Source organism: Manis javanica, chromosome 10 (assembly GCF_040802235.1).
Source record: "Manis javanica isolate MJ-LG chromosome 10, MJ_LKY, whole genome shotgun sequence".
Taxonomy (NCBI): Eukaryota; Metazoa; Chordata; class Mammalia; order Pholidota; family Manidae; genus Manis; species Manis javanica.
This window is the reverse complement of record NC_133165.1, coordinates 29465157-29478357: the sequence shown is the minus strand read 5'-3', so window position 1 is coordinate 29478357 and position 13201 is coordinate 29465157. Positions and strand designations below refer to the sequence as shown.

Genomic DNA, 13201 nt, shown 5'->3' with positions numbered 1-13201 from the left:
TTGTCCAAGGTCACACAGCCTGACCTGTTGGGGCAGGACATGGATCAGGAGTTCTTGGTCACACAAACTAAGTGCACCCAGGCCTCACATACATATACTGACTATTTCAACTCTTCAGTCTGGGGACCTACTGGGTTCCTGACACAGTGCTTGGTGGGGGGGTACATGGAGTTGAGGGGGCCACCAGGCTCCGGCACTGGTACCAGAGAGATGAGTAGACCACCTGGGGGCACGGTGGCCCTGTCTGGGGAGATTTCTGGTTCTCATAGCTGGCAACGGGGGTGTTACTAGCTTCTAGTGGACAGAGGTCGGATACGCTGCTGAGCCTCCTGTAACGTGCAGAGCAGCCCCACGACACTGAGAGCTGTGTCCCAGGACATCAGTTGTGCTGAGGCTGAGGCCCCCCGGTGTAGACGAGCCACAAGGAGGGGGCAGGCCCCTGGGGCCCGCAGCCATGGGGAGGGTTGAGCACCCTGGCTTGAGGGGCACTGTATAGGCAGGACTGCCAGGACGGAGCCCAGGTTTAAAGTCCCACTGTCCAGACCCTGCTGAGGCTCCCATTGGCCAAACCTGAGGGGCCCACTGATGGGCTCTCAGAAGACATGCAGCTCAGTCCCACTGTGGCCCCTTACACTGAGGGGAAACTGAGACTCTTGCCCAAGATGCCAGAACCAGGCAGAGGCCGAGCAGGGAGTCAGATGCAAGTCACCTGGTGCCAGGCTGCAGCCCTGCCCCGTACATGGCACAGGCCTTGGGGCCTGTGAATGGCCCTTCACTGGGCTGCAAATGTACTTGACGGCTCTGTCGGGGGGATTGGCTTGACCCCGACTCTGTCCTGGGGCCCTGGACAGGGTGCCCTGGTGACAGGCCTCAGGCAGGCTCTCCTCTTCCTTACAGCAATGAGTTACACCTCTCAAGCCAGCTTCGCCTACCTGCCCTCCTGGGCTGCTGGCCCCACAGAGCCTCAGCCTCAGCCAAGGTAACAGTGCCCACCACCCCTGAGCTCCTAACTGGGTCCAGATTCACAGCCCGAGGCGGGAAGCGGTTGCGCAGACTGGCCCCCTGGGGAATGCAAGACACAGAGTCTGTCTGTGGGCTTGCAACTGGCCTGGTGGACTGCCCTTGGAAACCCCTGGCTCCAGCTTTCTCAAACATGCCCAGGTTTACATTCCTTGCCAGGCCCTGCAGCCCCCAGCTGGGCCCACGAGACCCTCGAGAGCCAGGGGAGGCCTGCCTGCTTGGGGCCTGGTGCCTTGCATGGCCTCACCCAGCCTGGCACGCTCCTGACAGCTGGATCAGATGCCACGGCTCTTCAAGCTGAGCCCGCACCACCTCCCAGGTGTCCCCTCTGCCTTCCCACAGCCCAGGCCTCTGCGTGTCTTCCTGCCCTTGTCCATTAGTGCTGCTCCCACCTGGCCTCTGGGACCCTCAGGATGTCCCTTGGTCATGCATCTGCCCTGCTGTGGCATCTGGGGGTCCTGGGGGTAAACTGGAGGGCCCCTGAGACCCAGGCCAGCCTTCCCCACCCTCTGTATTGCTACTGTCCATTTCCATCTGCCCCTCTTCCCCAAATCCGGAGCTCATGGAAGGCATGCCTGGCACCTGGCACAGAGTAGGTGCTCAGTGAAACATGCTGAGTGAATGAATGCATGACTGCACGCAAGAGTAAACACAAGTGAGTGATTGCTCCTGCCAACCAGTCACTTATCATCCCACCAGCCACCCAGTTTTGTAAATGCTCTCCCTTCCCCAGGCCCAGGTAACTTTGTTTACCGAGCGCCTACTGGGTGCCAAGCCCTGTCCCAGCACATTCACACATGCTTCCTAAGCTTTGCAGCAGCTGCGTGATCTTCATGGAACCTCTTCTTTCCCCCCAGTCTTTATTTTGAATACTTTCTGACCCATAGAAAATTTATTATAGGCCAGTGGACCATTTGGTAATCTCTTGCCCCATCTTTCTAATGTATACTTAGAAATGTGGCATATGTTTATATATTCACACATATATGTGGCATGCTTATATATTCACACATACATTGTTTCCATATCACTAAGAGTTGATATACAGATGTTCCTGGATACGTCATACCACTTTACTCCTAAATACTTCAACGAGTGTTTCCTATAGCAAGGATATTTTCTTTAATAACACAATGTAGGTACAAAATTCAGGAAACTTCACATGTGACATAATGCTTTTATCTAATATACAGTCCTTAGTGAGATTTCCCAGTTGTCTCAATAATGTTCTTCCAGGATGTTTTGTATGTTTGTTTAAATCCAGGATGCCTTCCAGGATCACCCAGATCACCTGTCTCTTCAGTTTCTTAATTTAGAATAGAGTCTGCCAACTTTACAGTAAAGAGCCAGGTAGTAAATATTTTAACCTTTACACTCAATATGATCTCTGTTAAAATTACTCTACTCTGCCATTGTAACAGAAAATCAGTACAGACAATATATAAATGGGCATGGCTGTTACAATAAAACTTTATTTATAAAAATCAGGTGATGGGCTGAATTTGGCCCGGAGGCTGACCTCCAATCTAGGAATTCTTCTCCCACCCCACTACCTTTTTAATTCCTCAGTATTTTATTATTAAACATTGCAAACACTGAAAAATGTTAACAATTTTGCAGTGAACACCTGCACACCCAGCACATACATTTTCTCACGTGCTTTATCAGGTAGCCCTCTGTCCATCTTCATTTTGATGCATTTCAAAGCTGCAGATATGAATACCTCACCTGAAACATTTCATTGCCATTAACCATGTGACAGAAGAATTCCTGCATTTACAATTTTGAAGTGTCCAGGCAGTGACTCTGCAAAAGTCCTCCACGTGGATTTATTAGATGGTTCACTCAAGATGACATGTGGGTTGAACACTTTGGATGGGAAACCACTAAGGTAACTATGCTTCTGGGGAGCTCTTAAAAATGCCAGTTCTCGACCCTGGTTCCAGAGGTTCTGTTTGTACAGACCACGGGTCGGGGCCCAGAATCTATATTTTTAGCAAATCCTCTAAGTGGTTCTGTAGTTCAGCCAGCCTGGAAGTTAGCCCATTATTTCATACACTCTTCCATCAACACCTTAATAAAGTAGGTATTAGGATCCCAATTTGTCATGTTAGAGAGTGGAGGCTCAGGTAGTTAATTCTGGAGCCAAAATCGGAGGCCTGGTCTGTTTGGTGCCCGTGTCCTCCCAGTCGTCCTCTGTGCTAGACTGCCCCCTGCTGACTACAGTGGTAATGCAGCTAGAAGTCTTACTGTTGGTCCCTGGGCCTGTAGCTATCTTCAAGTCAGTGTTACAGCATGAAGGGCGTGAGGAAACTGCTGTCATGGCCACAGCTGGTGGCACATTTCATCAGAGTTCATCCAGTCCAGAAAGCTGTGGGTCTCTTGAGCCTGGGGCTCTGGGAGGCACAGCCTACACCTGGAGCCAGCGTCTGCCCGAGTGTTCCACCACCGACTGGTGAGCTCTCTCCCTTGCTTTCCTCCTGACTCAGCTACGGAGCTCCGAAGGGGAGGCCAAGAGCACCTTTGTCCTGGCGGTGGAGGAGCATCACTTCTGCATGGGCAGCAGGCTGGTGGCTGCTGAGGCCGTTCTCAGCAACACCATCAGGCTGGAGCAGACCTTCCCCCAGGTGTGTGTAGGGGGCGGCCACGGTAAGCTGGGAGGCTCGCGGGGGCAGCCCTCTGAGAAAAGGGGAATTGTCCTGGTTCCGGGACGACCCGGTACTGGCAGAGCTGTGAAGTGGGCAGAATGTGCTGGAATGGATCCTCAGCTGGTCTTGATGTCCGTCCTTCCCTCTTTTCCCTCCCTCCCTTCTACCACCTACTAGGTGCCAGACCAGGCCCTATTCCAGAAGCTGAAGAACAGCTTCTGTGGCCTGGAACAGAACTGATGAGCCCTTATTCTCATAAAGTATATGGTCTGGTAGGAAATTGACCCTCAAAAAAAATCACATAAATAATAATCTAGATGGTGACACATACTATAGAGAAAGCAGTGGGGTGGTATAAGTGGGTATGGTTGGGAAGCTATGCCCTAGGAGTAAAGGCCAGTAAAGTTAAGGAGGTGACAGTCAAGCTAGCCCTGGATGTCAAGTATCAGCCATGTGAAAATCTGGTGGAAGAGCATTTTAGGCAGAGGGAACAACACATGCCAACGTCCTGGGGCGGGACTGAGTTTGACATTTTTGAGGAATGGCCACTGTACTGGAGCAGGGTGGCTGAGAGAGTAAATGGTGGGAAGCCTTGGGGCTCTGGTCATGCAGGGCATGGCAATCCACAGGGAGGGGTTTGTACTTTATTCTCTCTGAAGTTGGAAGCCTTTTGAGGCCAAGACCCAAATGATGATTTCAGACCTCTGACTGCTGTGTGGAGAGTGGCCTACAGGGGGCAGAAAAGAGCAGTGAGGAAGCTGCTGTTGCCAACCAGACACGAGATGATGTCTCAGGCCAAAGTGGGATGGTGGTGATGCCAAAGGCAAATGAACAGACGCATAATAGATTGTAACTGTCTTAGTCTGATTTAGGCCCATAGGTCTTGGCATAGATCTTGCTCCCAAAGGGGTCAGTGATCAACGATCCAGTTGGCATGGCACCATGTCGGTAGCAACAGGGCCAAGCCCGGCAGACAGCCCAGCTGTCAGTGCACACAACTAGACAGGAGGGCGTGATCATCCTGGGTGATCGGGAGCCATTCTACCCATGACTCAGTCCATTGACTGCTTTTCCCCTCTCCGTTCTCTAATACCCATATTGTCTTAGTCTTAGAATGGAATGTTACAGCCCTCTACCTAGGGGGCTGCCCACAAGTCGCACCATCTGTATATGAAGCATCTTCAGGTATAGGGGCTTTTCCCTGCTGATAAAGACTGTCGCCTACCAATGGCTCAAGTGCAAGTTCTTCTTGCTTTCCACTCGTATATGTCACTTGCCCAAATAGGCATCGGAGATCTCCACTCAAGGCGATATCGGAGAGGGTGCTATGCTGCTGCAAGTCTGCGCCCCCATTTGGCCAGTGGAGGCATCTGTGCTGTGCCACTCCCTGGCTTTGGGTCCACTCTCGCACCCACCCCACGATGGGATAGGTGGTTATTACCTTGGTCGGACCTATTCCGGTGATGGGCTCCATAGCCATCAAGGCGTGATACACAGAAGCCAGTTGCTCCTCTATTAACGGCTACCAGACCTCTGCTCCTTTCCATAATTGGGACCAGAATGCAACAGGTTGGCGTGTCCACTCAAAGAACTGCCAAAGCCCCATCCGTAACCATCTCCATTTACATGAACACCTAGCTTACAGCGCCTTCATGAATCCATTACACTCAAGGACTATAACGGCCTTGACTGTTTGCTTAGTAGCAGTGAGCACAGCTGCACAGGTCTCATCACAGTCCCACCTGATGCCCTTTTGTACCGACTGGTATGAAGCCTTCACAATTTGTGCCAAGTGCAGGATAAACACCCTCCAGGAGCCCAAAACACCCAAAAACTCTTGTACGACGGACTGCAACAGTGGTAGGGGTGGGGAAAGCCTGGAACTTGTCTATAACACATCTGGGATAACTGTAGTTTTACCCGACTGGACAACCCCCAAGAACTTGACACACAAACCAGGTCCCTGAACCATCCCTGTCAAAATACCAACAGCATTCTTCAACAAACTGGAACAAATAGCTCTATAAGTCATATGGAACCACAAAAGACCCCGAATAGCCAAAGCAAACCTAAGAAGGAAGAATAAAGTGGGGGAGGAGGGGGCATTATGCTCCCCAACTTCAAGTTCTACTACACAGCCACAGTAATCAAGACATTTTGGTACTGGCACAAGAGCCAACCTGTAGATCAGTGGAACAGAATAGAGGGCACAGATGTAACTCACACATACCTGGCCAATTAATATAAGATAAAGGAATGACAGATGGACATACAATGGGGAAATGACAGCCTCTTCAATAGCTGGTGTTGGCAAAACTGGACAGCTACATGAGAGAGAGAGAGAATGAAATGGGATTACAGTCTAACTCCATACACAAAAGTAAACTCAAAGTAGATCAAAGACCTGAATGTAAGTCATTAAACCATAAAACTCTTAGAAGTAAATCATAGGCAAAAGTCTCTTGAATATAAACATGAGCAGCTATTTCATGAACATGCCTCCTCGGACAAAGGAAACAAAAGCAAAGATGAACAAGTGGGCCCCTATCCAAGTCAAAAGCTTCTGTACAGCAAAGGACACCATCAGTGGAAGAAAAAGGCATCTCTACAGTATGGGAGAATATATTCATAAATGACATATATCATAAGGGGTTGACAGCCTAAATATAAAGAGCTCAAGCACCTCAACAACCAAAAGGCAAATAACCCCACTAAAAAATAGGCAGAGGATCTGAACACACACTTCTCCAAAGAAGAAACGCAGATGGCCAGATGGCCAACAGGCACATGAAAAGATGCTCCACATCACTAATCATCAGACAAATGCAAATTTAAACCACAATGAGATATCACCTCACACCAGTCAGGATGGCCACCAACCAAAAGACAGACAACAACACATGCTGGCGAGGATGTGGAGAAAGGGGAGGCCTCCTACACTGCTTGGGGGAATGGAAATTAGTTCAACCATTGTGGAAAGCATTATCGAGGTTCCTCAAAAAACTCAAGACAGAAATAACATTTGACCCAGGAATTCCACTCCTAGGAATTTAACCTAAGAATGCAGCAACCCAGTTTGAAAAAGATATATGCACCCCTATGTTTATCACAGCACTACTTACAATAACCAAGAAATGGAAGCAACCTAAGTGTCCATCAGTAGATGAATGGATAAAGAAGATGTGGTACATACACACAATGGCATATTAGTCAGCCAGAAGAAGAAAACAAATCCTACCATTTGCAACAACATGGATGGAGCTAAAGGGTATTATGCTCACTGAAATAAGGCAGGCAGAGAAAGACAAGTATCAAATGAAAAAAACAAAGAAAAAAACTGAAGGAACAAAACAACAGCAGAATCACAGCACCCAAAAAAGGACTCTAAGAGTTACCAAAGGGAAAGGGACTGGGGAGGATGGGTGGGAAAGGAGGGAGAAGGGGGAAAAGGGGCATTACGATTAGCAGACATAATGTAGGAGGGAGCACGTGGAGGGCTGTACAGCACAGAGAAGTCATGTAGTGATTCTATAGCATCTTACTACGCTGATGGACAGTGACTGTGACTGTACTGGGGTAGGTGGTGGGGACTTGATGATAGGGGGAGTCTAGTAACCACAATGTTGCTCGAGTAATTGTAGATTAATGATACTAAATAAAATAAATAAATAAATAAATAAATGATTACCTGTTGATACGGAGATGGGCTACTTCTACTCTCCACCCCTTGGGAACACCTATTGATATGGAGATGCACTAAGGCCAGGTGAGGGATTCTGGAAATATGGCAATTTTACCAACAGCCCAAACCCCCAGAAACTTTGACCCACCGTCTCCTCATGCCCCATCTTCCGCAATGGCACCTGTGCGAGAAAACTGGAGCACCTTAACCAGACTATTAACAAAAATCATGACAATCCTCAAGCCGAGGATTCAGCTAGGTGCAAACTCCTATGCACAGTAAGTCCATAGCTGTCCTGTTCCCCAGGCAGTCAGCAGCTGAATGGGTAAGAGGTACACACAAGTCATGACAGGGAAGCTGCAGCCATGGGGGCGCATACCAGGCCACAGGACTGTAGAAGAAAATAGCTTTAAGGGCGATAAGATACCTGCTTTAATGGCAGCAGCATAGGCAAATCTTGTCCATCAGGTAGAATGCATGCAAGGAGTTGTCCTGTGACTGGATGGTGGCAGGAATGGGATCTCGTCCTGGTCTAGTACACCAGACTTTCATCCCCCTCCCTGTGCGAGTTACAGATGGGTCAGTAGTTAGGGCTATGGGAGGTACATGCACTGGCCATAAAGAGAAAACTAAATTCACCATAAGATGCTCCTACTCTCTGGACGATTTGGGTACACTACCATGATCTCTGGAGGCCAACTCTGCTATTACTCCAGGGACACACAGGAGGCCAGCTTACAAGCCTTTTCCCCAAGGTGCCAGATGGGCCAGTCATCGCTAGTTCCATGTGTTGAAATGTTCGGGACTACGTTCACTCAACAGTTGGCTATATCCTGGCTTCAATAACTCCTCTTTGGTTTGCACACACAGTTGTATAGAAGAGGCAGCAATATGTGTGTTAGCTGTTGACAGGGCTCAAGGTTCCTCTTCGGGGCTTCTCATTCAAATGCCATAGCACTGTCCATAAGCAAACTGACCAGCCCCATAGACTATTGGTGTCCCACTTCAGGCCAGATTTCAACAAACCATTTATGTCTCTATCATGCTTGCCCTGCTAAGTTATATGGTACACGGAATTTCCACTCTATTCCTAATTGCTGCACCCAACCTTGTAACGAATGTCCAGTCAAGTGGGTGCTTTGATTGCTTTCAATCACCTGTGGCCAGCCATAGGCTGCAAAGAGATGCTCTAGGCCCCTCTTGGTGGTTTGCTGATCTGCATGTCAACCAACAGGCCAGTAGCTGTGTCCACACACATCATGGTATACCAATATCCTTCTGATACAGGCAGAGGCCCAATATAGTCTATCTGCCACCTGAGACAAGGGCTATCAGCCCCTTTAGTATGTCCTGTGTTGCTGCAGGACTCGATAAAAGTCCCCTTTTTCGAGTGCACAAGGCACTCCTTCTGGGCTTTGCTGACTTCTTCAAAGGTGAATGGCAAGCCCCACTGATGGGCTACAGCCCACATTGTCTTTGGCAATGTGTGCCACAAATGCTGGCATAACCACTGGGCTACAGCAGAGGCAGGCTTTCCTTCCAGCCAACTCATGTGGGCCAATAATGTGTCTGCTTCATCATTCAGTGGGGATGCCAAAGGCAAATGGCCAGACACATGACAGACAATAACTGTCTTAGTTTGACTAAGGACCATAGGTCTTGCCACAGTTCTTGCCCCCAAAGGGGCCAGTGACCAACTGTCCAGTTGGCATGGCACCATGTCAGTAGCCACAGGGTCAAGCCAGGTAGACAGCCCAGCTGTCAGTGCACACAACTAGAGGGGAGGGCGTGATCATCCTGGGTGATCGTGACCCATACTGCCCGTGACTCAGTCCATTGACTGCTCTTCCCTTCCCCATTCTGTAACACCCATATTGCCTTGTCTTACGGTGGAAAGTCACAGCCCTTGACTGGAGCCATCTGTATATCAAGCATCTTCAGGTATAGGGGCTTTTCCCTGCTGATAAGGACTCTCGCCTACCAATGGCTCAAGTGCAAGTTCTTCTTGATTTCCACTCGTATATGTCACTTGCCCAAATAAGAATCAGAGATCTCCATTCCAGGGGCTATCAGAGAGGGTGCTACACTGCTGCAAGTATGCCCCCCCATTTGGCCAGTGGAGGCGTCTGTGTCATGCCACTCCCTGGCCTTTGGGTCCAGTCTTCCACCCACCCCACGATGGGATAGGTGGTTATCACCTTGGTTGGAGGTGTTCCAACCAAGAGAAACCCCACCCCCCCATAGGCCCCAAGACTGCACCCCTGGAGTGCTGCTGGGCCCACCCCTCCCCAACCAGCACAGACCCATAGGGGTTCGACTGTGTGACTTTTTTGGCACCCTGCTCAACCTCTGCAGGCCTTAGTTTCCTCGTCTGTAAAATGGGAAGAAAAGTAGGGCCTACCTCACAGTGCTGTTGTGAGAATTCAATCAGTTAATATATGCAAAGGACACTGAAAAGCTCCAGCCCCAGTCTGACTACAGATTCAGTGTAATCTCTATCAGAATTCTCGCTGGTTGTTGTGTAGAAATTGAGAAGCTAACTCTACAATTCATTTGGAAACTCAAGGGATCCAGTAGAGCCAAAACAGTCTTGAAAAAGAAAACCAAGTTTTGTGCATGTGTGCTTCCCAATTTCAAAACTTACTATAAAACTATAATCAAGACAGGCCTAACACAGGCACCTACTGATCAGCAGAACCTGATATAAACCTGATTTATTTCTTAAAGGGTTCTCAAGTCCCTTCAGTGGGGAAAAATAATCTTTTTAACAAATGGGGCTGGGAAACAATATAGCTACATGCAGAAAATGAACTGGATCCTACTTCATGGAAACAATATAGCTACATGCAGAAAATGAACTGGATCCTACTTCATGCATATACAAAAGTTAACTCAAAAGAACCAAAGACCTAAACACAGAACTAAAAACTATAAATGTTCTTAGAAAGAAACATAGGGGCTAAAACTTTATGACCCTATATTTGGCAATGGATTCTTAACTGTGACGAGCAGCAAAAGAAAAAACAGATGAACCCGACTTCATCAAAATAAACTTTTGTGCTTCAAAAGATACTAGCAAGAAAGTGAAAAGACACCCCAAAGAATGGGATAAATATCTGCAAATCAAAAATCCACCAAGGGCCTTGTAACCAGAGCATATAAAGAGCTCTTACAATTCAAAAAAAAAAAAACCCAATTTAAAAAGGGGCAAGAAGATAGGCAAACAGCCATAAAATATTGCTTAACATCCTTAGTCATCAGGGAACTGCAAACCAAAACCACAATGAGATATTACTTCACACCCAGTAGGATAGTTATAATCACACAGTCAGATGATAGCAGGTGTTGGCAAGGATGTGGATAAAGCAGAACCCTCATACATGCCCTGTGGAGTCCCCTCCCTTATGGAATAAGATATTGCCGAAATGACAGAGTAAATGCCATTTCTGAGTAAATATGGTGGCTTGTCTTGCCCTGTCTTGGATCATCCACTGTGGGTAAACCCGAGAAACACATCATCATGAGGACACCCAGTGAGCCCTCTAGGGAACCCCCCATGGGGAGACATTGCCAATCACAAACACCAATTGCCAACCACGTGCTGCTGGAAGCAGATACTCCATCTTTAAAAGATGACTGCAGCCCCGGCCAACATCTGACCGCACCCCCATGAGACCCTGAGCCAGAACCACCCAGCGAGGCTCCTGCTGGACCCCTGACCCAGAGAACCTGTGGAGAGAGCAAATGCCTGCTGTTATCTTAAGCTGCTAGGTGTGGGGAAATCTGGTGTTCAGTAACAGATACATCCCCCAGCTCCCAGCTCCCAAACTGCAGTCCAAGCAGGACCCTCAAATGGCCAAGTGTGGGCTCTGCCACTACAACACACACCAAGCTTCAGCCCCACCCAATCCTAACATGCACAATTTACAAAATTCCCCCACAGCCCAAGTACACTGAATGGCATTCAATTTCAGGGGACTCTCACTCATCACATCTATGCCACGTATGACCTTCTGGACCACCAGAACTCCCTCCTGGAGACTACAACCTTCCAACCCACCTTGGCTCACTTCTCTGTCCCCATCCCTGACTGTGCACACTGCTCTGTGCATGGCCAAGTCCTTCCCCTTCTGTACCCCCCCACCCCCAGGAAGGAGCAGAAATATGGGGATCTCCTGGACACTCTCCTTTCTGCTCCCCAGGGCAAATCAGGCATGTGTTCATTCCACCCCGGGATGTGCAGTCATCTGTACATCCTTGGTATCAGTGTGGCCTCTGACCTATGCAAGCGACCATCACCAGGGCCCCCATGTCCTCCCACCCTTGTCCCCCAACAGCCAATTCCCCATACAGCAGCCAGTGCTTGACTTCCCCTAAAGAGCATCATCCTCCACCGTTAACTCCACGGATGGCTTCCCCTTGCATCCAGGATAAAACCTAAACTCTGCACGAAGCTGCCCAACTACCTAGGACTGCTGTAACAAGTGACCACTGACTCAGTGACTTACAACGACACAGATTTATTACCTTGTATTTCTCAAGTTCAGAAGTCTAAAGTGGGCCCACAGGGCTGTGCACCTTCTGAAGCTCTAGGGAAAAATCAGTTCCCTTGCCCTTTCTAGCTTCCGGAAGGTGCCTACATTCCCAGACATGTGGCCCCTTCCTCCATCTTCAAAGCCAGCGGCATAGCATCTCTCACTCTCTCTCTGACCACCTGTTTCCTTCTTATGCAGTCTCCAGCAGTCACACCAGCCCGCCCAAATAATCATGAAGAGCCTCCCCATCTCAAAATCCTTCACTTAATCACACCTGCCAAGTTCCTTTGCCAGGTAAGGTGACCCATTCGTGGGTTCTGGGGATCATGACATGGCTGTCTTTGTTGCGGGTGGGGTGGAGTATATTGTTTCACCAACCACAGAGGATTATTTCTTTTTCTCATGTTGCCCGTTTCACTTGCCTGACTTCCCTAGAAGCTGGGTTTCTGGCTGGGATTGTTAGTATGGTTTATCTTGGCACACAGATGCCTTCTAGGCAAGGAGGGAAAGGAGGCCAGGCAGAGAGTGAGCGGCTCACCCTCCCCAACTGCACTCGCACACCCCTTCCTGAGCTGGACCCCGGTTCTGGGCCTGTGTGGGCTGCCGCTGACCCAGGGCTATTTCTGGTGGCCAGGAGATGGGCTTCCAGAGAACCAGGGAGACAGTCTTGGGCAAGCAGAGAGGAGGACAGCTCCGGCCGGGGTGGAAGTCAAGACTAGTGGAAGGCACGAGCTAAGGCTGAGTCAGGAAAGAAAACTACCCAGTGAGCAGGAGGCCTGCAAGAGAGGAAGGCACTCCCGGAGGGGAGAGGAAGAAAGCAGAGCATCCGAATGGTTTGGCCGGGAGGGAAGGAGAGCTGGAAGAGGAAAGTCTGAGTCAGGAGGGAACTGCCCAGAGCAGGGGAACAGAGAGGGGTGCGGAAGCTGGAGGCTGGGAAGGAAAAGGGACTTGCTGATGGGACCAGATGTCGATATGGACAAAGGTGCCCACAGATCACTCACCCACCAATGAACTGGACGTGTGCTCTGGGTCAGGCACTGGGGACAGCCCTGCTATTAAGGAGCCTTGTGAGAGAAAATACCAGCAAACACAAATTCACAAGGCTGTGTGAAGCACTATCATGAGGGCTTCCTGGAGGGGATGACATTGAAGCTGAGACAGAGACCTGCAGGATGAGGGAACAGGTCCAGTGGGAAGAGACAGGTAGAAGGAATTAGATGAACAAGGCCTGGAGCCAAGGATTTTGAAAAGAGGTGAGGCCGCCCTTACAAGAAGGGCAAGAATCTCATGGTAACCAGCGCAGGGCTGAGAGCGCA

At 49.3% G+C, this 13201-nt stretch overlaps 1 protein-coding gene across 14 annotated transcripts in view; it reads left to right on the top strand.

The window, feature by feature from the left end:
* LOC108389216 (uncharacterized) overlaps window positions 1-12179 on the top strand; it is a 53603-nt gene extending 41424 nt beyond the window's left edge. For 9 of the 14 annotated variants that reach the window (XR_012122116.1, XR_012122115.1, XR_012122113.1 and 6 more), the window contains 4 exons: window positions 898-979; window positions 1180-2911; window positions 3510-3647; window positions 3846-7303. The gene's annotated coding sequence lies outside the window, so the exon portion shown is untranslated. Of the gene's footprint in view, window positions 1-897; window positions 980-1179; window positions 2912-3509; window positions 3648-3845; window positions 7304-12083 lie in introns of those variants that run through there. The other 5 variants (XR_012122111.1, XR_012122108.1, XR_012122107.1 and 2 more) reach the window with 5 other exon arrangements.
* The last annotated feature ends 1022 nt before the right edge of the window (window positions 12180-13201 follow it).